The sequence below is a fragment of the Rhinolophus sinicus genome, linkage group LG02 (assembly GCF_036562045.2).
Source record: "Rhinolophus sinicus isolate RSC01 linkage group LG02, ASM3656204v1, whole genome shotgun sequence".
NCBI lineage: Eukaryota > Metazoa > Chordata > Mammalia > Chiroptera > Rhinolophidae > Rhinolophus > Rhinolophus sinicus.
The window spans coordinates 16772607-16798848 of NC_133752.1; the positions used below are offsets into that span (position 1 = coordinate 16772607).

The 26242-nt window shown below is 46.5% G+C and overlaps 1 long non-coding RNA gene across 1 annotated transcript in view; it reads left to right on the forward strand.

Annotated features, from left to right (window-relative positions):
* Positions 1 to 17431: 17431 nt before the first annotated feature.
* Positions 17432 to 26242, forward strand: part of LOC109453841 (uncharacterized) — a 58025-nt gene continuing 49214 nt past the window's right edge. Inside the window, exons 1-3 of the long non-coding RNA XR_012492819.1 lie at positions 17432 to 17906; positions 18284 to 18736; positions 23577 to 23710. This is a non-coding gene — a long non-coding RNA (uncharacterized LOC109453841). The remainder of the gene's footprint in view (positions 17907 to 18283; positions 18737 to 23576; positions 23711 to 26242) is intronic.

The window sequence follows — 26242 nt, forward strand, 5'->3', positions numbered from 1 at the left end:
TGGCAGTGACCGAACAAGAGGAGGAGAAAAAGCTGTGTGTGCTACCAAGGCTCCCGGGATGTTGAAAAGCCAGGAGGAGAGTAAGTAACTTACTTAAGGTCACTTAATAAGGAATGAGGCTGGGATTCACACCTAGGTGGGCTAAGACAGGGTCGTACCCCTAAGGCGCATGCTAACTGCCTCCTGAGGGGAGCTTGAAACAGATGCCCATGGTTATAAACATATGGAGCGGAATAAAAATACTAAACTGACACATGAGCATGATTAGTGTTTTAATTCCTGTATCAGCCACAGGTTAGAACTTCTTACATCTGGGACACAGATTAAAGGCCGTGATGGAGGTGGTCAGTTCTGATTGGATTTTACAGCTGGACTCAGCAGGTCTCCCCACTGACTCTGGGAACTGGGTGTTTATGGTTGCTATTCTGCTAATCTTGTCAGTTCACTGTTGGTCTCAGACGTGATTGCATGTGTGTCATGCAGGGTGTCATGCGGGGTCTCTGGTCCCACTCCCCACATAAAAACGCAGGATATGCTGAGGCCAAAAAGGGACACCCATGGAGCTATAGGTAGGGAAGTCATACCACTATAGTCTCACTGGCGGCTGGGTTGGAGACACAGGAAGCAGGAGACACATGATCCGCAACCTGCTGTCCACTTCTCTGCAATCCGCAGCCCGCACTAGCGTAGCCACGGCAGTTACATCAGTGGCTAATGGCTAACCGATAACAGCTGATGGCCAACTAGTCACAGCTAATGACCATCCACTACCTGAGCCAGCACCTTTCCATGTGAGGCCGAGAGCCTGGAAACCCCTCTCTGGGACTCTGTCCCCACACTGCCATGGGGACAGAGTCCCGGAGAGCAGTTTCCAGGCTCTCGGCTTCACATGGAAAGGTGCTGACTCGGTTATTAGTTGGCCATCAGCTGTTACAGGTTAGCCATTAGCCACTGATATAACTGCCGTGGCTAAGCTAGGGGATTGGTTGATTGGCAGAGAAGCAGACGGCGGATTGCGGCTAGCAAGTGGGGTTAGCAAGTGGATTGTGGATTGCAGATCATGTGGATCCTACTTCCTGTGTCTCCCCTGGCTGCCAGCGAGACAGGGGTGCAGGAAGGCCCCTCCTTGGGCTACTGGCAGATGTTTGCTTTTGTGTCTCAACTAGCCACCAGTGAGAATATAGTGGTATGACTCCCCCATCTATGGCTTCATTGGTGTGTCTTTTTGGCCTCACCATATCCTGCGTTCTTGTGCGGGGAGCGGGAGCAGAGACCCTGCATGACAGGCAGTGAGGAGGTGGCCCAACGCAACTGCTTAGGAGAGTGGGTCTGAGTCAGTGCCTCTCAGAGGCCCAGCTTGGTCCTGGCGGAACACAAACTGAATCAGCAGTCGTGACCCCTGTGTGAGGGTGCAGTTCAGGGCTTCCCCAGCTCTGGGCCAGGGTGGCCCATGGTGCTCAGCCTCTCCTGGGTCGTCCAAAACATTCCTTGGGGGAACTGCCCAGTACAGGGTCTCTGGTTGTGTGGGCAACAAGACCATTCCCAGGCCCCTAGAAGGCAGCATGGCTTCAGCTTGCTACTTAGGGGACCCAGGAGGTGCCAAACCCAGCAGGACCTGGGAAGCTCTGAATCTGCCAAGTTGTACACAGAAATCCCCCATGTTTGGGCCCACAGACGCTCTGAGGCCAGGCCAGACCCAAGGCTGCTTGTGATCAAAGAATCTCTCCCTGCACCTGCCTCCACCCACCCCCTTTCTTGGCTACATTTGCCTTTTAAAGGTTTTCTGCGGAAGTCTGTCATGGAGGTGGAGTAGCCGGGAGAGACTTTAGAGACATCTCATACAATTTTCTGAACCTCTCTGCAGTGAAAGAACTATTCTCCTTATTTTACAGAAAAAAACAGAAGTTCAGAAAGGCTCAACGTGTCCCAGTCATACAACTGGTAGCTGGTCGAGGCAGGATGCAAAACAGATGACCTGGCCCCAGATAACGATAATTGCTGAGTACCTGTTAAGAGCCAGGCACCACTCCAAGCACAGTCCATGGCTAACTCATGGAAGCCTACCACAACCCTGCAAGATAAGTGCTGTTATTAGTATCAACCCCATTTCACAGATGAAGAAACTGAGGCATGGGGACGTTTTCTAACTCATCCATGGGAATTCCAGGGGCAGCGGGGTCGGGATAGAATGTGAAGCCAGGCAGTCTGGTGCAAGACCCCTGTTCCCTACCTCCTGTGCTGCCTTTCTTTCTGGGGTCGGTGTCATGCCCTCCCTCTCTGCCCCCGGCTGCCTTGCCCACGGCCGTGCTCCCTGAGCAGGTGTCTGCAGTGGCATGACCCCCATAACATCTGCGTGGCACTGACAGTGATGCCAAGGCTCCTACTTGTGACGAGCTTCATGCTTCACAGAGCTTCTTTGTTCAGTCGCCATCAGCTCTGTGAGGGAGGCCGTGAGAGGCAGGAATGCTTTCTATTTTTCCTGCAGACATGGGAGTGGCATGTGGTGGTGCTGGGTCCAGAACCTCAAAACTGACCCCCAAGGTCAGTGTGGTTTCATCCGAGACAGCAATGCCCACAGCCAGTTACCTGTGTCCTCTTCCTTTGCCTGCTGGGAGGTGCTCCTGTGTGTGTTAGGTGTCATAGAAACACAGCCACGCTCTCCTCAGACAGCTTCCCACTGTATTTGTGCTATGGATGTTCTCTGTCTTGCTTCCCCATTCATCAAGATTATTTTGCATTTTCTTCGTCTTCCCATAAAGGTTCCCAGGGAAAAGGGAAAGCGGGTGAGCTGGGGGAGAGGCAGAGAAATGATCAGAACGAATACATGGGCCAAGCAGAGGGCAAATTTACAGTTTGCCCTTGGGAAACTAAGACAGAATGCTCAGTTGTAAACACTGCTAGAAAGACTGACTCTGAAATACGGACTAGAAAAACATAGTTGGCCCATTAATTGTGAGCTAAAAACTATGGCCATACAGTGTCAAGAAAATAACAATTACGTCTTGTGTTTTTACATAAAATAGCTCAGAGTATCACATGCCAATTTTCCTATTGACTCATCCAACATGTAAAAAAGACTTGATGGGGTGAGACAGCCTTGGGATGGAGCCGTTTCCCATCCCAGTGCAGTTTCCATCTGAGAAATGGAAGTTGAAGGAACAGACTTACAAATTGGTTCAACGATTTCAATTAAAACATGAGCATTAGACCTCTCCGATTTCTGACCCAGTGCTTTCATTCCCCTAACTTTCAAAATTAGTTAGCGCAATGGCCTGTTTATGTTTAATTAAGTGTAACGCGAATTTACAACTAGTCTTACTCTGGGCTGGGTAACAGGCATGTGGCACATACCACCTGGTCCAGCCCCATTTCCAGAAACCAGAGGGATGGATGACAGTTTGCTGCCAGAAGGTGGTTGAGAAGATGGCATTACACAAAATCACTGGAAAAGAAAACAAAGACGGTACATTTTATGGATTGAAGCAAACAAGAGTGGTGCTTGCTCTGGGGGGAGACGTATAAGAAATGTGTCCTCCTGATTTAGAAAACGAAAGAATCTTTGTCCTGTGCCTTCCCTCCATCTGCCCTAGAGTTCAATTCAAATCCTTTTTCAGAGCTTCCCTTTACTTCTCCAAACCCCACTACCTCAGCCCCAGGCTGGCTGTCCCCTCCGCCCTCAACAGAGTTCTCACCATAACCATGGTGTTTACGGAGCACTAACCACCCCCAGGACCTGGGCTTATAAATGAGGTATGGGTATTGTTCAGCTGCCCCACCCCATCACCCACGAGAAAGGAAGCATCATTAATCCCTGTGTTCCAAGGAGGATAGAGAGGCCCAGAGAGGTTAGGTAACGTGCCCTAGGTCACACAGCTAGTAAGAAATGGGGCTCCAGTTCTCCATCAGACCCTGCACAGCTCTGATATCAAACCACCTATGCCCATTACTTAGGGATAACATATATTTCCCTTCTGGCACGTGAACTCCTTCAGGGCATGCACCCCCAGGGGCCTGGTTGTAAATCCTCACTAAAGATCTGTGCCCTATGGGAAGCCCTGGGCCTGAAATGAAGCCTGGGCCCTGAGTCCTGTTTGGGAAGCCATAGCGCCCCCTGGTGCCTGAGAAGTCTAACTAATCTTAAGCGGGCCAAGACTCCCAGCCCCGCAGGCCAGCTCAGCAGAGCTGAACCGCCCACGGTAGGAGGGAGCTGTTCCCCACTGCTGCTCTATGCGGCCTTCTGAGGGTGCTCTGTGGGGACGCCTCAATCCAGGAACCCCAGGCACAACATGGGCTTTCTGTCTGACACTGGGTTGCCAGGCAGTACTCTGCCAGACCCAGCAGCCTGGGAAGGACATCCCAGAGAGACCGGTGAGAGGGTCCCCCTGAGGAGACTGGATTCCTGAAGGCTTGTTGGCTTGCCAGTTGGAGCATGATTCAAAGCCCCTGCAGAGGGCAGCAGTCCGCTTGTTTGTACTGTTCGTGCCAAGGTCGGCTTCATGACATGTGGCTATGACAGGTATGCTCTGAAGTACCCGGGGCTTGGTTTACGGCTCTGTGGAAATAGACGAAGACCAACCAAACGAGAATAAGCAAAGCTCGGCTGTTTATTCCGAGCTTGCTAGGGCGTGGGAGCAGAGACTCAAGGGCAGACAGAGGAGTAGAGACAGGGAAGGAGGCTTCAGGTGTGCCCTGAGCGGAGGCCCTGGGCCCCGGGGGCAGGTGGAGATGGGCTAACCAGACGCGGGCATCCTGTGTGATTGCTTAGGGGCGCATATTGAGTTCTTTCTGGCTTGTTCTAACTTAGAAGCAGGAAAAAATCAGGAAGGCTGTCAGTTATTGATCAAGTCCTGGCTCTTTGGGGCCAGTTGTTACAGAGATTATTGTTTGGGTTGTTTGGATGGAAGTCTGACTTTCTACAAGAATAATTTATATAAAGTAGGCTACTTTTCTGGACTGGTTATTGTAGATAAGGACTTAGCTTCCTGGGCAGTTTGCTGCAGGCTGTGTGGGTCTGAGTTCTGTTTTCTATCTAGTCTGGCTGTTGACCATTGTTGGTCTATTCAGTCTTTGCAATCGCCATCTTGAAATTCTTGACAAGGGGCCCATGTTTCATTTTGCACTGGGCCCTGCAAATGACGTAGCAGCCATTCCTGTGTTCATCTTTGGACTCATGACCAAACAAGCTTGCATGGGGTTTTGGGTGGGGGCCTGACCTAGCTGCAGTTTTCAAACTTTTACGTAGAATGGGAGATGGGGCTGTCACCAAGCACCGAGGACCTCCTCAGGAACCCCGGGGAATGTCCTCAGGGCCATGGTGACCAGCGGCTCCTCTGCTGTGCTTTTCCATCTTGGTGTGTCCTTCCACTGCTTTTATGTACATATACATATTTTAGCAACATTGAGATTGTACAACACATATTATTTTGTAACTCGCTCTTTTACTTGACAGCATATTGGGACATGATTTTCCAGGGACTCTGCTTACGTGTCTTTGTATCCCTTGTTGATGTTTAGAACAAAATTTTGGACTTCTTGTTCAGGATTTCTCAAACTTAAGTTATTCATGGACCCCCAGAAATCGTCCATCAGGGAACCTTTGGGGACCTAGTTTGGGAAATACCTGATGGACTGATAAACGAGTAGAAGATGTGGATGGATATGGGCAGCAGACACCTGCCTCCGCAGATACCCCTGGGGGGGGCCTATGAGAAAGGCGTCCGTTATGTTGGAAGGGAGCTTGGGGCAGTGATCCATATTCGCAAGGGCAGGAGTGGGCAGACCAACAGGCAGCCACAGGCTGTTCCTGCTACTTACCATCCACACTGTCCTTTGACTCCTGTTCAGACTATTTGTTCATATTTGCAGCGCCCTGGCCAGTCCATCTAAAAGCTGTTTCCAACTGCCTATGACTCTAGTCATCAACTTGAAAATATGCCAGGTTGTCTATACAATTCTAAACCATCACCATTTAAAAAATACTTACCCTGTTTTCTATTAAACTATTAGAGTCTTGAAATCCTTCACTGAAGTATTACATGCAACAAAAAAGTAAGCAAATCATCACTATACTTGTAGTTTCATGAATTGTCATAAAATGAAAACTCCTAGCTAACCAGCTCTGAGATTAAGAAACAGGATATTATCAGTACCTCGACGCCCACTTTATGCCCCTCCCCGAAAGGTAACTGCTATGCTGACCATACTTCACTACTGCCTACCATTGAACTTCATATAAGTAAACCTACATGCACTATACACATCCTTTGGTGATATGCGTTTAGTTTCTTTCTCTCAGCATTATCTTTGTGAGCTGCATCTGTGTTGTGTGGGGCAAAAATCTGTTATTCTCATTGCCTTATTATATTCCATTGTCTAAATATACCACCATTTATTTTATTTATTTATTTTTTTAATTTATTGGGGTGACAATTGTTAGTAAAATTACATAGATTTCAGGTGTACAATTCTGTATTACATCATTTATAAATCACATTGTGTGTTCACTACCCAGAGTCAGTTCTCCTTCCATCACCATATATTTGATCCCCCTTACCCGCATCTCCCACCCCCCACCCCCTTACCCTCTGGTAACCACTAAACTATTGTCTGTGTCTATGAGTTTTTGTTTTTCATTTGTTTGCCTTGTTCTTTTGTTGTTTTTGGTTTATATACCACATATCAATGAAATCATATGGTTCTCTGCTTTTTCTGTCTGACTTACTTCGCTTAGCATTATACTCTCAACATCCATCCATGTTGTCACAAATGTTCCTATATCATCTTTTCTTACTGCCGAATAGTATTCCATTGTGTATATATACCACAACTTCTTTATCCATTCATCTATCGAAGGACATTTTGGTTGTTTCCATGTCTTGGCCACCGTAAACAAAGCTTCAGTGAACATTGGAGCACACGTGTCTTTATGGATCAATGTTTTCAGATTTTTTGGGTAGATACCCAGGAGAGGGATTGCTGGGTCATATGGTAATTCTATTCTTAATTTTTTGAGGAACCTCCACACTGCCTTCCATAATGGCTGCACCAGTCTGCATTCCCACCAACAGTGTATGAGGGTTCCTTTTCTCCACAGCCTCTCCAACACTTGTTACTATTTGTCTTGTTGATGATAGCCATTCTGACTGGGGTGAGGTGATATCTCATTGTGGTTTTTATTTGCATTTCTCTGATGATTAGTGATGTTGAGCATTTTTTCATATGTCTATTTGCCATTTGTATGTCCTCTTTGGAGAAATGTCTCTTCAGGTCCTCTGCCCATTTTTCAATTGGGTTGTTTGTTTTTTTGTTGTTGAGTTTCATGAGTTCCTTGTATATTTTGGATATTAGCCCCTTATCGAAGGCACTGTTTGCAAAAATCTTCTCCGATTCAGTTGGTTGCGTCTTTATTTTGTCGATGGTTTCTTTTGCTGTGCAGAAGCTTTTAAGTTTCATATAGTCCCATTCATTTATTTTAGCTTTTACTTCCATTGCCTTTGGAGTCAAAATCATAAAATGCCCTTTGAACCCAAGGTCCATAAGTTTAGTACCTATGTTTTCTTCTATGCAGTTTATTGTGTCAGGTCTTATGCTTAAGTCTTTGATCCATTTTGAATTAATTTTGGTACACGGTGACAGATAGCAGTCCAGTTTCATTCTTTTGCACATGGCTATCCAATTCTGCCAGCACCATTTATTGAAGAGGCTGTCTTTCCTCCATTGTATGTTTTTAGCTTCTTTGTGAAAAAATTATCTGTCCATATTTATGTGGTTTTATTTCTGGGTTTTCAATTCTATTCCATTGGTCTATGTGTCTGTTTTTCTGCCAATACCATGCTGTTTTGATTATTGTAGCCCTGTAGTACAAGCTAAAGTCAGGAGTGTGATACCTCCAGTATTGTTCTTTTTCTTAAGATTGCTTTGGCTATTCGGGGTCTTTTGTGGTTCCAAACAAACCTGATGATTTTTCGTTCTATTTCTTTAAAAAATGCCATTGGGATTTTGATGGGGATTGCATTGAATCTGTATATTGCTTTGGGTAATATGGCCATTTTAACTATGTTGATTCTTCCAATCCATGAGCACGGAATGTCTTTCCATTTCTTTGTGTCTTCTTCAATTTCTTTGAAAAATGTCTTGCAGTTTTCAGCATATAGGTCCTTCACATCCTTGGTTAAGTTTATTCCTAGGCATTTTATTCTTTTTGCTGCAATTGCAAAAGGAATTGCTTTTTGTATTTCTTTTTCTGAGATTTCATTGTTAGTATATAGGAATGCAATGGACTTTTGTACGTTGATTTTGTAGCCAGCAACTTTACTGTATTCATTGATTGTTTCTAATAGCTTTTTGGTGGAGTCTTTAGGGTTTTCTATATATAGCAAAATGTCATCTGCAAAGAGTGATAATTTAACTTCTTCATTCCCAATTTGGATGCCTTTTATTTCTTTCTCTTGCCTGATTGTTCTGGCAAGGACTTCCAACACTGTGTTGAAAAGCAGAGGTGATAGGGGACAGCCCTGTCATGTTCCTGAACGTAGAGCAAAGGGCTTCAGTTTTTCACCATTAATTATGAGATTAGCTGAGGGCTTGTCATATATGGCCTTTATTATGTTAAGGTATTTTCCTTCTATACCTATTTTCTTAAGTGTTTTAATCATAAATGGATGTTGTATCTTGTCAAATGTTTTTCTGCATCAATTGATATAATCATATGATTTTTGTCCTTTATTTTGTTTATGTGATGTATCACATTGATGGATTTGGATGTTGAACCATCCTTGTGCCCCGGGATGAACCCCACTTGGTCGTGATGAATAATCTTTTTAATGCATTGTTGTATTCGATTTGCTAGAATTTTATTTAGGATTTTTGCATCTGTATTCATCAGAGATATTGGTCTGTAGTTTTCTTTTTTGTGTTGTCCTTACCAGGTTTTGGTATCAGGGTAATGTTGGCCTCATAAAATGAGTTAGGGAGTACTGTCTCTTCTTCAATATTTTGGAAGAGTTTGAGCAGGATTGGTATTAGATCCTCTTTGAAGGTTTGGTAGAATTCACTAGTGAAGCCATCTGGTCCCGGACTTTTGCTTTTGGGAAGGTTTTGGATGACTGATTCAATTTCGTTACTGGTGATCGGTCTGTTTAGATTTTCCAGTTCTTCATGGTTCAGCCTAGGAAGGCTATATGTTTCTAAGAACTTGTCCATTTCTTCTAGGTTATTGAATTTGGTGGCATATAGTCCTTCATAGTATTCTTGGATGATCCTTTGTATTTCTGTGGTGTCCGTGATAACTTCCCCTTTTACGTTTCTGATTTTGTTAATCAGTGTCTTCTCTCTTTTTATCTTAGTAAGTCTAGCCAAGGGTTTGTCAATTTTGTTAATCTTTTCAAAGAACCAGCTCTTTGTCACATTAATTTTTTCTATTGTCTTTTTGTTCTCTATTTCATTTAGTTCTGCTCTGATTTTTGTTATTTCCTTTCTTCTGCTGACCTTGGGTTTTACTTGTTCTTCTTTTCTAGTTCTTTAAGGTGTAACATGAGGTTATTTATTTGGGAGTTTTCTTGTTTCTTGAGATAGGCCTGTAATGAGATAAATTTCCCTCTTAAAACTGCTTTCGCTGCATCCCAAAAATTTTGGTAGGATGTATTTTCATTGTCATTTGTTTCTATGTATCTTTTGATCTCTCCTCTAATTTCTTCTTTGACCCAGTCCTTCTTTAAAAGTATGTTGTTTAATCTCCATGTATTTGTGTTTTTTCCCGCTTTCTTTTTACAGTTGATATCCAATTTCAAAGCCTTGTGATCAGAGAATATGCTTGGTATGATTTCAATCTTCTTAAATTTGCTGAGGCTGATTTTATGTCCCAATATATGGTCTATCCTTGAGAATGTTCCATGTACACTAGAAAAGAATGTATAGTCTGATGTTTTAGGATGAAGTGCTCTATATATGTCAATTATGTCCATTTCATCTAATGTGTCATTTAGGGCTGCTATTTCGTTATTTATTTTCTGTTTGGATGATCTATCCATAGCTGTCAATGATGTATTTAAGTCCCCTAGTATAATTGTGTTTTGGTCAATTTCTCCCTTTAGTTCTGTTAGTAGTTGCTTGGTATATTTCGGTGCTCCCTGATTGGGGGCATAAATATTGATGACTGTTATGTCTTCTTGTTGTACAGTCCCCTTCACCATTATGAAATGTCCATCTTTGTCTCTTGTTATCTTTTTCACCCTGAAGTCTGTTTCATCTGATATCATTATGGCTACACCTGATTTTCTCTGGATACCATTTGCTTGGAGTGTCAATTTCTACCCTTTCACTTCGAGTCTATGCTGGTCCTTGTAGCTAAGATGTGTCTCTTGGAGACAGCGTATTGTTGGGTTTAGTTTTTTGATCCAATCTGCTACTCTGTGCCTGTTTATTGGTGAGTTCAGTCCATTTACATTTAGGGTGATTATTGATATGTGAGGATATCCTGTCATTCTATCTTTAGTTTTCTGGTAAGGCTGTGTCTCCATTGTTTCTTTGCCTTTTTGTTGTTGTCTATTATTTCTGTGTGGTGGTATTCTATGATGTTTCCCTCTGTTTCTTCTTTTATTACAGTATATATTTCAGTTCTGGATTTTTTTTATTGGTTACCCTTAAGTTTATGTAAAAGAAAGTTTGATATTTAGAGTATTCTATTTTCTTCAGCACGCTTACTTTCTCCATTCCCATATTCTGGTTACTCTCCCCCTTTTTATGTTTTGGTTGCCACAAATTGTCCCTGTTGATGGTGGTCGAATAGCCTCCTTTGGTATTTCTTGTAGTGCATGTCGTGTATTAGAAAATTCCCTCAGCTTCTGTATGTCTGGAAAGGTCTTTATTCCTCCTTCATATCTAAAGGATATCTTTGCTGGATATATTATTCTTGGCTCATAATTTCTCTCTTTCAATAGTTTGAATATTTTGTTCCACTCCCTCCCGACTTGTAGAGTTTCTGCTGAAAAATCTGATGATAATCTAATGGGCTTTCCTTTGTAGGTTACCGTCTTCTTTTCCCTGGCTGCCTTGAGGATTCTTTCTTTGTCATTGATTTTAGACAGCTTCAATACAATGTGCCTTGGAGAAGGTCTGTTGGGATTGAGGTAATTAGGTGTTCTATTTGCTTCTTGGATTTGAGGATCCAGTTTTGTCCACAAGTTTGGGAAGTTCTCATCAACAATTTGTTTGAATATATTCTCTGTTCACTTCTCTCTTCTTCTCCTTCTGGTATGTCCATTATTCTTATATTGCTCTTTTTGATGGAGCCAGAAAGTTCTTGTAGAATTCTTTCATTTCTTTTAAGTCTCAAGTCTCTTTCTTCTCCCATCTGTGTAATTTCCAGGTTCCTATCTTCGATGTCATTGATTCTTTCCTCTATCTGGTCAACTCTACTACCTAAGCTGGTTATTTCATTCTTAATTTTTTCTATTGATTTCTTAATCTCCAGAAATTCTATTTGATTCTTTTTTAAAATTTCAATCTCTTTTGTAAAATGCTCATGTCGTTCTTTGATTGTGTTTCTGAGTTCATTAAACTGCCTTGCTGTGTTTTCTTGCATTTCGTTGAGTTTTTTCAGAACTGCAATCTTGAATTCTCTGTCATTTAAGTCACATATTTCCATATCTTTAAGTTCCTTTTCTGGAGACTTTTCACTTTCTTTCTGAGCTGTCTTGTTGCCTTGATTATTCATGGCATTTACTGATTTATTATTTCTCTTCCTAGACATCTACTGGAGTGGGTGCTGCAACAGGTTGATAGGAAGAGGTCTTTCTTTTGTTTTCCAGTACTTGTTGGTAGGTAGGATGTTTTATTTTCTCTCCGACTGCAGCCTTTTTTTCCTCTCTCACACGGTAGTGCTATGTTTTCTCTGCACTATTCCAGCTTCTCATACAATGGGGGGATTCCCTGGGAGATGGGCTTTGCCTCTGTTAATAGTTCGCCTGGTTCACAGGGCGGGCGCAGTGTCCCAGTGGGTATGCAGAGAGCTTTTGAAGTTCCAAAGCTCTTCCTGCACCAGATTCAGAGCCCGTATGTTTCAGCAGTTCAGTTTACTCCTGCAGGGATCTGCCCAGATAGGTGGGGCCAGGGGTGGGGTGAGTTGTGAGAGGTGGCCCAGAGCAATGGCAGCGACCACCACCACAGCCAGTCCTCAGCTCCCTCACCTTTGCTGGAACTAGTTGGGCTGCGAATCTGTGTCTGCGGTCCACAGTTCTCAGAACAGCAAATATTCTGTTCTTTTGATCTGACAGTGCTACTGTTCTGTTTCTAGCACCGGGCAGGTGGGGGCGGGGCGAGCTCTGGGAGGGTAGGGAGGGGGTGGCTAGTCTCAGTGCCTAAAGTTTCCATTCTCTGCTTGGCAGTGAGGGCTTAAACCACTGTTTTCAGCCTTCTTCCCTCAGTCTTTTCTCTGAGGTCTCTGCCGTGAGCATTGGGTTCAGCCGTGTTATATGCTTCCCCCTCAGCCCTTGGGCCATAGGCGGAGCCCTAGCAGTCCGAGTCCTTCCCTCTCCCACAGCTGCAGTAGTTCCGGGATTCAGCGAGCTTGGAGCACTGAGCTAGGTCTGCGTCCTGCGCCCGCGCGGCTCCGTCTCCGCACTTCTCCCTTCCCTCCTCCCCCGCTCGCGAGATTCGCCCACCTTTAGGTGAATTCAGTAGTGGGCCTCTTCGTCTTGGCTGTCTGCTGTGCAGGGAGTCCTTTGCGGAGTTATTGTTGTTCGATTAGTTGTAAAGTCCAGGGGAGCTTTACAGAGGCTCACCTCACGCCTCCATTTTGGTGACGTCCATACCACCATTTATTGATCTATCCTTGGATGGGCTTTGAGTTGTTTCTAGTTTGGGGCTATTAGGAATAAAATTGCTATGATTCTTGTACATGTATTTTGGTTAACATATGGAAGTATTTCTATTGGTGTATACCTAGGAATGGGTTATAAAGTGTATGCTATCAGTGTTTCAAAGTGGTTGTACCAGTTTACACGTGCACCGGCAGTAGGTGAGTGTTCCAGTTGCACCATCTCTTTGCCAGGGTTCAGTGTTACCTGTCTGTTTCATTTTAGCCATTCTGTTTGGTGTGTAGTGGCATCACCTTGTGGTTTCATTTGCATTTCCATATGACATGAAATTGAACTCCTTGTCATATGTTTATTGGCCATTTATAAATCTTTTGTGAAGAGCCTGTTCTAGGGTCTTGCCTTAGGGAGTAAGACGGGGAAGAATGTCAGGGATGTGCCAAGGTAAAGCAGGGAGACCTTGGGGGCCACCATGTTATTGAAAACTTTTGGTATCGGCAACTCCAGGGTCACTGGGTAACAATACCTTGTTTCTGAGAAGTCCATAGCTGCAAAACTCCTTTTTATGACATATTGCGTGCCAAGAGGCTCTCTCTGTCTCTCAAGTGAGCTGGAATACATAAGAAATACTATAGCTTATTAGGAACTGTGTCCCATCCTGACTCCTGGAAAGGCTGTTGTTTGCCCCAGGCCATTGGAATTCCTAGCCCCATCACCAGTATCTGGCAGGGTTGACTCTACAATACCCTCTAAGCCACAGGCCATAGCACTACTGAACCTATATGAATCAGCCCCGCATGGCCCAGTAGTTGGTTACAGGCAGCATAATCCTCTCCACTTATACTGAATCTCATTTAAGTACCTTTCCCACATGGCAATGTTTATAAAAATGATGAAATTCAATGCCTCTCTTCTTCTCAGTATTTTGAATTAACCAGATAATTTCCCCCTTTCGAGTCTGCTACAGTATAGATGGAAAAGCTTCCAGTGCTATGTCTCAGTGTGATTTTGAGGAAGTCACTTTACCTTTTTGCCACTCAATCTGCTCACCTATCAAGTGGGTATATCCATCTCACAAGGATAGGAATCAGTCAGATAATTTATGCAAAAGCAAACCATGAACCTTAGGTTACCGGACAAGTATAAATTATTATTTATAAGTTTGGACTTGTTATATTTGGTCATGCAAACCTACGAGAGGGCACCTTGGCAAAGGGTAGGCCTTGGGGGCCAGAGGCCAGGGACCGGGGGGAAGGAGGTAAGAGTGACATAAAGCAGACTCTGGGGAGCCAGTGACCAAATTTCCATTCCTGGCTGGCTCGCAGCAGAAGCAGGAGGCTGAATAAACTGATAGAAATTCTTCTGACCCCTGGAGGGAGGCATAAATTGGGTTGAGTGTCTGGTATTTAGCTAAACCCTCAAGGTGTCTGCAGCTTACGTTTCATACTTGTAGGTCTGAGAGAAGCACTAAGCCTGATGTTACTTCTCATGCCTTTTAAAGACCATCATCTTCTCCAGGGTCATCAGCACCACCATCATCACCTTAACCCGGGCCCTTTCCACCTGCCCAACATCTTGTTATCTCCTTGCTCTTTCAGGAGTGAAGAAATTGTCTTTAAAAGTCATGGTTTACAAGGAAAATACAGTTTCCTAGCAATCCAGAAACCTGTGTCTGCCAACCAAGACATCTTTTTCCTGTAGTAAAATTAGGTGAGATGCCAACTTTTGAACTGTAAGTTGGCTGGTCCACCCATGTCCTGCAGAAGGACCGACTCACTTGGAGGTAAATGGTGGGGCCAGGCTGTGAAGGAGTTTCCATCGCTGCATTTGATTTCTGCAGAAGGGAGCACCAAGGCCATGGTAAGAGTCCGGCTTGAGAAAGAATCTGTTTATTTTTGGAGTTTCTGATGAGGCCATAAACGGGGGTCGGGGGGAGGGAAGCTAAAAAGGCTGTTCAATAAATCCGCTTTACTGATACTAATGTTACTAGTAGCTTCTTTGGGAAATTCCAACTTGGGCAACTTCAAATTGCTTCCGGTGGCACTGTAGAGGGAAGAGTGGGGGGCCTGTCAATCAGCAAGAGGTGATGAGGAAACCACGAGGGCCAGTGTGACTGGCAGGACACAGGAGGCAGGCGACAAGCAGTCAGGCGTAAAGCAAGAGTTGAGTGTCCGTTATGGACACTGTGCTGTTTCACTTGGATTATCCTGTTTAATTCTTGCACCTGCCCTCAGGCATAGGTTTTATTATTATTCGTCCATAACAGATGAGGAAACTGAGGCTTATTGAAGTTAAAGAAACAGAAGCACAGCACTCACAACTCTGTGAATGTAATTAATGTCACTGAGTTGAATGCTTGAAAATGGTGAAAATGGCAACTTTTATGTTACATACATACTCATCTATGTACCGGGGGGTGCCAAAAAAAAATGTATCCAAGTGGACGCTTTGGTCAATGTTGCTCAAGCAGTAGTTCGCCGTAATCAGAAGTATCTGGACACTGATGGTAACCACTTTGAGCACCTCTTGTAATTGCAGAAGTCAAATGTGACTTGTATTCATCTTTTATTATCGGTATATATTATTACAATTTTAATACAGTTTTCCTTTCTTAAAATGTGTACGAGTGCACATTTTGTTTGATACTGGGTGTGTGTGTGTATGTGTTTGCAATTAAAAAATTTTTTTTAAAGAAAAATTTTAGATAGCAAATAAAACCCCCACACTGTGAGGCAGCCAGATTTCAGGCTCAGGGAGAATGAATCCAGGCCTGAACTCCTCAGCACTGTGCTTTGTGTAAGAACTGGACTTGACACTTGGCATGAGTGTGGAGGGTGGGTCATCTAAGAAGTGTTTCTGTCAGTCGATGAACATCTGGAATTTTATGGATATGCACCACAGTCCAGATCCCCAGATCAGAAAGTCATGGCTCGCCCTTGCTGTTTTGTTTTTTATTGATCCGCTGTATCCCATCTGGATTATGCGTAGAAAATATTCCCTGGGTTTCATGCCCTGTTCCCCCATTCATAGTGCCACCATCTGGTTGCGGCAGGCCAGAACTGCCAGCAGCCACCTCAGGGGGCTTCCAGGTTCCCAGCTCTTCTCCAAACCATACTTACTGTAGTAAAATCTTGGGGTCATAGTGGACCTCTTCACTTAGAAGCTTAGCGCTTAACTCAGTTCCCCAAGTCTGATGGGGACACCAGAGTAATTCTTCTAACCAACACACTGGTGGGCTTTTCTCAGCACTGTCCAAAGTCTTCTTTTCTGATTCAGAGTGAAAGACAAAGCCCTAAGTCACCAGCCCCTGAGTGAATCTGTCTCCTATCCCCCACACCCACACCCACTTACTCATCTTCTTCCCCTTCACTCACTCAGCGCCAGCCTCCCTCCTGTGCTTGGAACTAGCCAGGCACACTCCCCTCAGACTGTCGGGATGGCTCCCTGCTTCTTCCACTCGCTGTTCAATTTGACATCCTGCTTAAAACCTTCCCCAGGCACTCTGACCTCCCTTACTCCGCTATCCCCCCCAACCCCCCCAAGGCACATATCACATAATGATATTCTGAATCTAAGTGGGATTCCTGTCTCTAGTGAGGACGAGGACTTCCCCTGTTTTGTTCACTGATGTGTCCCAACCCCGACACATAGGGGCTGAGTAAACATTTGTTGAATGAATGAATAACTATTTTCCCAATTTTCCAAGGAAAACCTGGGGTTGTATCATTTCCTTCTTCTTGCCTCTGCTGCCATTTGATTCTCAGTGAATCTTAAAGCTAATTAGGGCAGAAGTGGAAGAAGCTGTAGCCTGTGAGTTTCAACCTGACCTTGGGTGCAGATGACAGCCAAGCCTCTTGCCCGCGCTGAGTGGCAGACGAAGAAATGGTGTCTCCAAGCCTGGCGCCTTTGCACAGTGCCCTCAGCCTAGTTCTGGCTCTGGCCTTTCCAAGGAGCTGAGCAGATGAGACAGGAGCTGAGGCAGAGCGTGGAGGAGGCGCCCACGTGGAGGAGGAGCCCACGTGGAGGAGGAGCCCACGTGGAGGAGGAGCCCACGGGGAGGAGGAGCCCACGGGGAGGAGGAGCCCACGGGGGAGGAGGAGCCCACGTGGAGGAGGAGCCCACGGGGAGGAGGAGCCCACGTGGAGGAGGAGCCCACGTGGAGGAGGAGCCCACGTGGAGGAGGAGCCCACGGGGAGGAGGAGCCCACGTGGAGGAGGAGCCCACGGGGAGGAGGAGCCCACGGGGAGGAGGAGCCCACGGGGAGGAGGAGCCCACGGGGAGGAGGAGCCCACGGGGGAGGAGGAGCCCACGTGGAGGAGGAGCCCACGGGGAGGAGGAGCCCACGTGGAGGAGGAGCCCACGTGGAGGAGGAGCCCACGTGGAGGAGGAGCCCACGTGGGAGGAGGAGCCCACGTGGAGGAGGCGCCCACGGGGAGGAGGAGCCCACGGGGAGGAGGAGCCCACGGGGAGGAGGAGCCCACGGGGAGGAGGAGCCCATGTGAGAGGAGGAGCCCACGGGGAGGAGGAGCCCACGTGGAGGAGGAGCCCACGTGGAGGAGGAGCCCACGTGGAGGAGGAGCCCACGGGGAGGAGGAGCCCACGGGGAGGAGGAGCCCACGGGGAGGAGGAGCCCACGTGGAGGAGGAGCCCACGGGGAGGAGGAGCCCACGGGGAGGAGGAGCCCACGGGGAGGAGGAGCCCACGTCTCAGTGGGCATGGAGGCAGGAGGACCAAGACTCAGGCACGAGGGGGATTTTTTTCTTTTTTTTAAAGAAAAATTAGTTTCTGTTTCTCCCATCTTTAACTTCTCCGGCTCTGGCCACGTTTTCCAACCCAACCCTGCTCTAGGAAGGGCGCGGTAAGAGCCGAAACGAACACCTTCATTTTGGTGGCTGGGCATTTCGATCAAGCTGGGTGTTACCACCATCTTGTCTCACCTGGCCATGGATTTGGACTTGCGCATCACCTTTCTCCTGCATGTTGCCAGCTGCTCTCGAGCTGCCATTGGCTCCTTTGCCAAGGAGGAAGTTTGCACCCTGGGCGTCCATCCCCTTGGCTGCATGCAAATCCTGAGGTCTGGGCTCCGGCCGAGAGGTAAATGGCGGGACCTCTTTTCCAGCTGGCTTATACTGCCTGTCTCACAGAGCTGTCATTTCTGTAAGTTATAACACTGTGCCCCACGCACACATGCTTTTAGCAGAAATCCTAAAGGCTCTAAAACTAAAAGTTGTTGTTTATTCTGAGAACTGATTTTGCATGAAAAAATGACTGAATTTGGTGATAAAACCTCATCTGAGCTGAGCCTAGTAATAGTTCTTTATTTAGCCCTCTAAGCATAAATATTAGTCTGTTTTGCTGCAGAAATATACATATATTTAATTGTATCATGTTACGTTAATACAAGGTGTGACAATTAAGTTTGTGAACTTGTTGCAACGATGTTGCTAACCTTTTTTTTTTTTTTATGTCAGAGGGATTATTCATTACGAATTTGTACCACCAACTGGACAAACAGTTAACCAAGTTTACCATTTGGAAGTGCTGAAAAGGCTGCATGAAAAAGTTAGACGACCTGAGCTTTTCGCCAACAAATCGTGGCTCTTGCATCACGACAATGCACCAGTTCACAAGGCACTGTCTGTGAGGGAGTTTTCAGCCAGTAAACAAATAACTATATTGGAACACCCTCCCTACTCACCTAATCTGGCTCTCAATGACTCTTTCACGAAGATCAAGGAAATATTGAAAGGAAGACATTTTTATGACATTCAGGACATCAAGGGAAATGTGTCGACAGCTCTGATGGCCATTCCAGAAAAAAGAGTTCCAAAATTGCTTTGAAGGGTGGACTAGGTGCTCGCATCCGTGCATAGCTTCCCAAGGGGAGTACTTTGAAAGTGACCATAGTGATATTCAGCAATGAGGTATGTAGCACTTTCTCTAAGATGAGATTGTGAACTTAATTGTCAGATCTCACACGTTCAGTTGTTGTGTGCTGTCCCAGCTCCCCCAGGTGTGTCACAGACCATGCCACATTACACTGCAGGAACAATCTTAGATCCTTCTGGATTTCGACCCACAGCTGGCCCAGGGTTTGGATTATGGGACATGGCTCTGTGTGTGTCCTATGACAGGAGACAGTGGAGAGTAATGCCTCTCAGAATCAGACAGCCTGGTTTGTTAGCTGCATAACCTTAGCAAGCCTTGTAACCTAGACACTCTGTTTCTTCATCTGTAAAATGGCAGCCATGACAGTGCTCTCACAGCACTGTGAAGAGATGTGCCCCTGGCTATCTCGCTGCCGCCTGCATCTCCCGTCACCTCCTTGCGGGTCCCTCTTCTTGGACCCATTCCCCCCTCAGATGTCTCCAAGCCTGGCTCCCACCACCACATGTTCATATGTCCACTGTGCCCAGAAGTTGCCTCCCCAGGAGGCCTCCGGATCCTATGGGTGAGATATTGGTCTCCCCCACCCCACTCATGCCTTCTCCCGTTCTCCCACTTCGCTTCTGCACCCAACATGTGTCTCCACCTGCAGTTACCTGATGTGACTACTTGTTTACTGTAAACATCCTGCCTCCCCCAGTAGAATGGAAGGCCCCCCAGGGCAGGGTTTCTTGGCCTGACTGATAGGCTCCTGGCCAGCATGTATAGCGGCCCCCTTCTTGCACGGGGGCGGGGGGGGGGCACGCAGTAGGGCGGTAGCAACCTTTGCAAAGGCGCCCACATGGCACACAGTGATGAATGAATGACCTCAAGACCAGGACAGGCTCGCCCACCTTCCCACATTCACAGGGCTGTGTCTTGTCTTCCCTGAATGCCACAGGGAGTTACCGAGTTCTCATTTATTTTTAGAAGGGTTTGGAGGAGGCAGAGGAGAATGCATGTGTGTGGGAGTGGGGAGTTCCGATGTGGTAAAATGAAAGATGATTTTGGTTTTTCTTGTCAGGACGCAAGGCCAAGCTGACTGATATTTTCTTAAATGCCTTTTCAGTGTGGATTTCAGGAAGTAACTCGGAGCAGTATTATTCTCTGCCCACACTGAAATTCTTGAAACCCTAGTTGGTTTCTGCTTTTGGCAAAGGCAGCCAACACCCCCCAGAAGCCTCCTGAGGGTATAAGATAAGCTGAGGGCTCTGAGGAAAACCAAGCCTTCTGGGTGTGACAGTTACTAGAAAAGCCATTGCTTCTGGCCTGTGTCCTCAGGTTTCCTGGTACCTGGGAGGGGGACGGGTTCCCAGGGGAGGAAGACAGTGTTTTCCCGGTCCTTTCGCGGTGTTTGCTCAAAGCCTCTCAGGGATGAAGCAGAAGTCAGTCAAGGGTTCTTGGGAGCTGCCTGAGTATCAGAGGATCCTCAAAACAGACCAAAGCAAACACTGGACCTCACAGCAGTGTTCTCGCTGAGATTCCAGGGCAGTGGGGTGAGGACCAAGAGTGTCTCTCCAGAGCTGAGAGGGTGGGGTTTTCAAGCAGGTTGGAAGTGTTTCGGGACACGAGAGTGAGGTTAGTCAATTAAAGGACTGATTGGAAATATTGAGCCCAATGGTCCCAGAATGAAATTCATGAAATATTAGAGGCCTTGAGAGTTGATGCCCGACGACAGCAAGCAGAATAGCATAGCACGTAACCCTGCAATCCTCCTCTCCTCTTCCCTCTCCCTCCTTCTTTTCTTCTCTCCCTCCCTCCTTCCCTCTGTTTTCCCTCCCTCTCTCTTCCCTCCTTCCTCTTTTCTCCTCCTCCTCCTCCCCTTCCTCCATTCCTCTTCTCTTCTAAATGGCCCGTGAGCCACAGACCCAGTGCTGGGTGCCAGGGACAGAGGATAACCAGCCCCACCCCAGGAGCCCAGAGCACTTCAGAATTTCAATCTCACATGACCGACCCAGTGCCCAACAAGGTTAGTGACAGGTCACCGGAGGGGACAGTTGCCTGCTGGGCTTGACAGAGGGTCATTCACAGGGGGGACCTCTGTGTAAAGGGGGAAAACCCCACATTGCTGGTCTCACTGGATTGCTACCTCACCTTGGATGGTCACAGCAGGAGGATTTCCGAGGAGGAAAATCACCTCAGAGCAACATGCGAAGGTTCTCTGGCGTAGAGTCGTGCCCCTGTCTGCTGGGTGGCCTTGTAGCCTCTTTGCTCTCCTTGAAGGAAGTAACTCTTGGCCCATTAATGGACCTGAGGTCTCCCCAGTCTCTCCAAAAGAGGGAGTTTGGGGGAGGAGGAAGAGATGGCCAGGAGGTCAGGAGAGTGTCCCCGTCTCCAGTACCCAAAATACATTTTCTCCTCCCAGAACAGGTGTCAGTGGGGGGAGGGGCAGAGCTCTGAGAGGACACAAGGAATTACCAGGCCAACCTCTGGGGTCCCTCCTGGTGGGGTGGCTGGTTTGGCTCAGCATGGCATCTGGGCACGGGGGAGCCCCCAAACTCTAACCTTGGGTTTGAACTTGTGGGATCAAAAAGATGGCTTGGTTTCTTGGTGAGGACTGCTTTAGAAAGATCAAAGCTATGTGGGTTTGCTAAGAAGAAAGATGAGTATTTTCCAAAGAAGCTTTGTCAGAGAAAAGGAGAGGGACAGGGAGAGGGAGAAGAGCAGTGGCGGAGACACGGGAAGAAGTCGCGCCCTCTAGGGGTCAGCGGTGGTAACAGCATTAACCCTGCGCAATTACTGAGAAGGGGATTAATTACTGAGCAATTACCGAGAAGCTGGAGAAAAGTACAGCAAGAGCTGCGAATGTTGGCTGGTTTCTCCTCCTGGGAGCCCCGCCCCTATCCATGCCCCCACCATGGCTTCCTTGACAATTGGCTCCTCTGCCCTAACTCCTCTGTTCCACAATATATTTTACTGGGTTGGTGCAAAAGTAATTGCAGTTTAAAAGGTTAAAAAAAATTGCAAAAAACACGCAGTTACTTTTGCACCAACCTAATAACAAGCGCTCCTGTGCATCAGACCCGGAATCTATTATCAACAGTAACCCATTTAATTCTCCCAACAACCCTGTGAAGTCAGAACTATTGTTAGCTTTGTTTTTGCAGAAGAAACAAAGGCACAGAGAGAGGTTCAATGACTTGTCCCAGAAGACACAGTAAGTAGAGACGCTGTGATGTCCTCCAACTGTAGAGTCTGGGCCGCTGACCATTTTGTGGGTGGCCCCTTGGCCTCTGGTTTCCCCACATCTCACCATTTTCCTTCTCTTCCCTAGAGTTAGAGTTGCCAAAGCCCTTTACTACTTCATAGCCTTCATCTCACTTGGTGCTCTGTGAAGTAGGCAGACAGGCGGCATTGTCACCTCCTGTTCACAGAGGGGGAGCTGCAGGCTCCCGGAGGGACCGTGAGGTCCCCAGTGCTGCACAGCTGGGAAGCCCAGCAGCTGGAGTTTAAGTTGGGTCCCCCTGCTCCACGCCGCCCGTCTCCCTGGGCCCTCTGGGTGGTAACTCCCAGCAGTGGATCCTCCCCACAGCAAGCGTCTGCTTGTCTTACTTTACAGTCCTCTGCCCTGTGTTCATAATCTTCTCATGGCTCTTGCCTGAGGCCCCCAGTCCCACCCTCTGAAGCAGTCCGCATTTTACCTATCACCCGTGTCCTGTTTGCTCCCTCCCAGCCCTGACATATCTGTTCCTGGCCTATTCCCTCCTTTACAAAGCTCTGAGCAGGCTGTGTTGACGTTTCCTTACTCCCTGCCTGGCGGACAGACCCGTATTCACGGCCACGGTGCATTTTGGGGGAGGGAGATGGGCACCTTCCGAAAATATATCTGAGCTCATCCTCGCTCAAACTTTTTTGTACATAAGAGGCCCATGAGATGTCTATTAAAATTCAGATTCCTGGGCCCCAGATATTGAGTCGATTGTCTTGGAGACATTTTACACAATTGTCTGAAGTGATTCTGGTCTGAGGGATACCACAGATTGAGAACCGTTGCTCCCAACTGTGTATTGTAGTGTGGATTTGGGCACAATGCTGGGCCTCCAGGGGAATACCCGAGGGGACCCCTCAAGTCAAAGCCCTGATAGTCGCAACAGAAGTTGGAGCTGTGGTGGGAGATGGGTGGGGTGGCCAGTGGTGGGGCTGGGCATTTCCGGAAGTAGAGTAGCCAGTACCCTTTGGCCTAAGTGACAGTGTGTGGACAGGCTGCTGACTGATAGAGGGTGTATCCTAGGGACAAAGTACCACAAACAAAGTAGCATCACAACAGAAATGTATTCTGTCTCATAGGAGGTTAACAGTCTGAAATCAAGATGTCAGCGGGGTCGTGCTCCCTCCTAAGCTTGTAGGGAAGACTCTTTCCTTGTCTCTTGTAGCTTCTAGGATTGTTTGCTGTCAATCCTTGGCATGCCTTTGCTTATTGATGCACCACTCCAGTCTCTCTTTGTTGTCATGTGGCTGTCCTCTCCCTGTGTCTCGCTCTTCTTCTAAGGACACCAGTCTTGTTAGATTTAATGCCCCTTCTACTCCAGTATGAATTCATCTTAACTTGCAACTAATTACAGCTGTAAAGACTCTACTTCCAAATAAGGTCACATTCTCAGGTACCAATTAGGGGTTAGGACTCCAACATATCTTATTTTTTATTTGGGTGGGGGGTGGAGTTCAACCCTTAGCAGAGGGGATAATTTTGATGCTTTTACTTGGGATGTGTATGTGTATAAGAATCTTCTCCTTGCTCACAGATGGACAACAAATGGCATTAAATAGCATAAAATGTCACTTTATGTACATAGCATTAAGGCTTGGCTTTTACAACAAGATCTGGGTTACTATTCACAGATCTAAAGAGCATTACTGCTGACAAAGAACTGCCCCAGAGTGGATGGGTGAAAACAGGAGCCGGAGTGGCACGTGTCAGTTACATGGAGGCCTGGGTCACCTAAAGGGTGGAAGATGAGGAAGACATACAGAAGGTGATTTCAGATGTTCCTAGACAGGGACTCAAAACCCCCTCCTTTATTCTCACTAACCCCCCCAAGGCACTGAATGTAGCTAGGAAAAGGTCTGGTTCCCAGCTCTGTTGTGTTCCTTGCTTTGTTCAGATTATGCAAACTCTGTGACGTTGGACGAATTACTTAAACTTTCTAGGCTGCAGGTTTACTTGGGAGTTTCATCGTAAGTGGGAAAAACAAAACATGAAATGTAATCTGTGTGGCTTCCATGAGAAGTAAAAGCAATAAAGTGATGCAGGAGGACGTTGCTTCGTAGGCACCGAGAATGACTTGTTTTCCCTTCCCCCTCCTCCCTCTTCCTCCTTTCCTTCCAGGAGGAAATGGAAGACATGGGGATAATAATCTTAAGGCACTCCACCAAGTGGAAGGCCATTTTCTCTTTGGGAAATCTTGCCATGTTGATGTATGGTGAGTGGGCACCAACCGAATATATATTGATATGTACTAATGGTGGCAGCTAACAGGTGCCCCATACTTAGCTCTGACAGCTGTACCCACAACTCGTGTTGTGCTCCAAAACACTCTATGAGGTCATGGTATTGGTTTCCCCTTATGAGGAAACTGAGGCACACTTTTGTCATCCTTGTGTCCGTTCAGTTATTGGCTAACTGCTGTGTGTTGGCTTTTAGCAGTTGAAGGAGGACAATGGCAGAATATGCCATGAGAAGGTGGCACCAGGATAGAGTTATACCCCTTGGCTAGCCCTGGCCCCAGCTTTCTGCATTTACCCAGAGGTTTCAACTCAAGAGTTAATGGTTCCAACATTTGCAAGGTACAGTCAAGAGTTATGGACTTCCTGCTCATCATTGTTGAGAATATTAATGCTATTAATTTTTAATAACTTAAGATTTAAAGTTATAAAGGAATATGGTACTTAAAGTAATATAAAGGTGATCTAATATAAAACTTGGTTTATAAGTGAAATCAGAGGGATAGGAACAGATCCCAGTTTCCTTTCAACCTCTCTCTTTGTTCTTTGTTAAGTTTCCTCAAGGTCCTTGATTGGGAATGAGCAGACACATATTGCAATGGACAGCTTTAGAATAGACTGCTCCTTCTGGAGCCCTATGGATGGAAAAGTAACTCCACTGATATGAACATTTAGGTGCTTTGGGGTCTTCCAAATGCAGTGCAGAACAACTGATGTTGTCATAAATCTTGAACTATCCATGGACAAAGCCACTGGATGAGATAGAATCATCTCTTCCCACCCCCTTTTGTCCCAGGATTTGGTTGCCGTGGTGATAGGAGATTGGGGAGGAGATTGAGAACACACTGTAGTATGGGAACTTGAAGATCTCTGTGGAAGTGTGACAGCTTCTCTTGTCTGTCCTCCGTGGCCTGGGACATGCCTGACTCCAGCAATGGAGTGGGCATTATTTGGGCAGTAATAGCCCTCCATGTGGTTTGGCCGAGGGGGTTCCATGTTCTTTTAAGTTACCCCCTTGAAAACCAAAACACAGGAGTGGGTCCGGGCAGCTGGTTGGGCTGCCCTGGTATTCCCTTTCTACTTTGACTTTTCAGTCTAATCGCCTTCTCTCCCCGCCTTGTTCCTCCCAGGTCCTATTTTTAGACTATTGTACCTTCTTTGTTCTGTCTGAAAGCTGAGCCCTCTGCCTCACCCCAGAAGATTACTGTGAGATTTTTCCCTGTGGGAGTGTGTTGGTTTGCTCATGCCCATCACCCTCCCTACCTCTCCCGACTGCTGTTGCTGAGATTGGACAGTTATTTCTGCCCAGAGCTGGAGACTGAGTGGGGAGAGCTGATGGGCAGCTTAGCAGGCAGCTGGTCAGTGACAGCAGCAGGGTCGGTGTTCTGGGACTCCTTGGACCTTTTCCACTTTAAAGCGCATCCCTCATGGTAGACTCAGGTCGGGACTGGTTCTGCAGCTGCCTGAGAAGCCAGCCCAGCGTGAGGCCCACCTACTGGTCTTTGACTTCCTGTCTGGCTCAGCTTTTTAATTAATCAAGGGAGGAAATGCTGATTGAAAAATGAAGGAGGGGGTTGGTTTAACCATGGATGGTTTTATTAGTCCTGTCCTCTTGTGAGGAAGTTGCAGACAGCATGCCTGCCGGCTGAGAATCACCGCCATCATCAGCAGTGATGATTAGTGCCATCTATGCATCAGGTCGTGTCCTAGATATTGTGGGGGATACAGACCCGATCCCTGCCTCAGGGAGAAAACAGTGTAGCACAAAAGGTCAAGTGCAAAAAGCACTGCAGATATGGAAAAGTCCTAACTAAACCTGAGAGTTAAAACTATGAAACTCTTCCAAGGAAACACAGGGGAAAACTTGACGACATTGGATTTGGCAGTTGTTTCTTGGCTATGACCCAAAAGCACAGATAACAACAAAAGAAGATAAACTGGGTAACATCAAAATTCAAAACTTAGGTATATCAAAGGACACAATCAAAAGAGTGAAAAAGCAACCCATGGAATGGGAGAAAATATGTGTAAATTGCATATATGATAAGGGTTAATATGTAGAA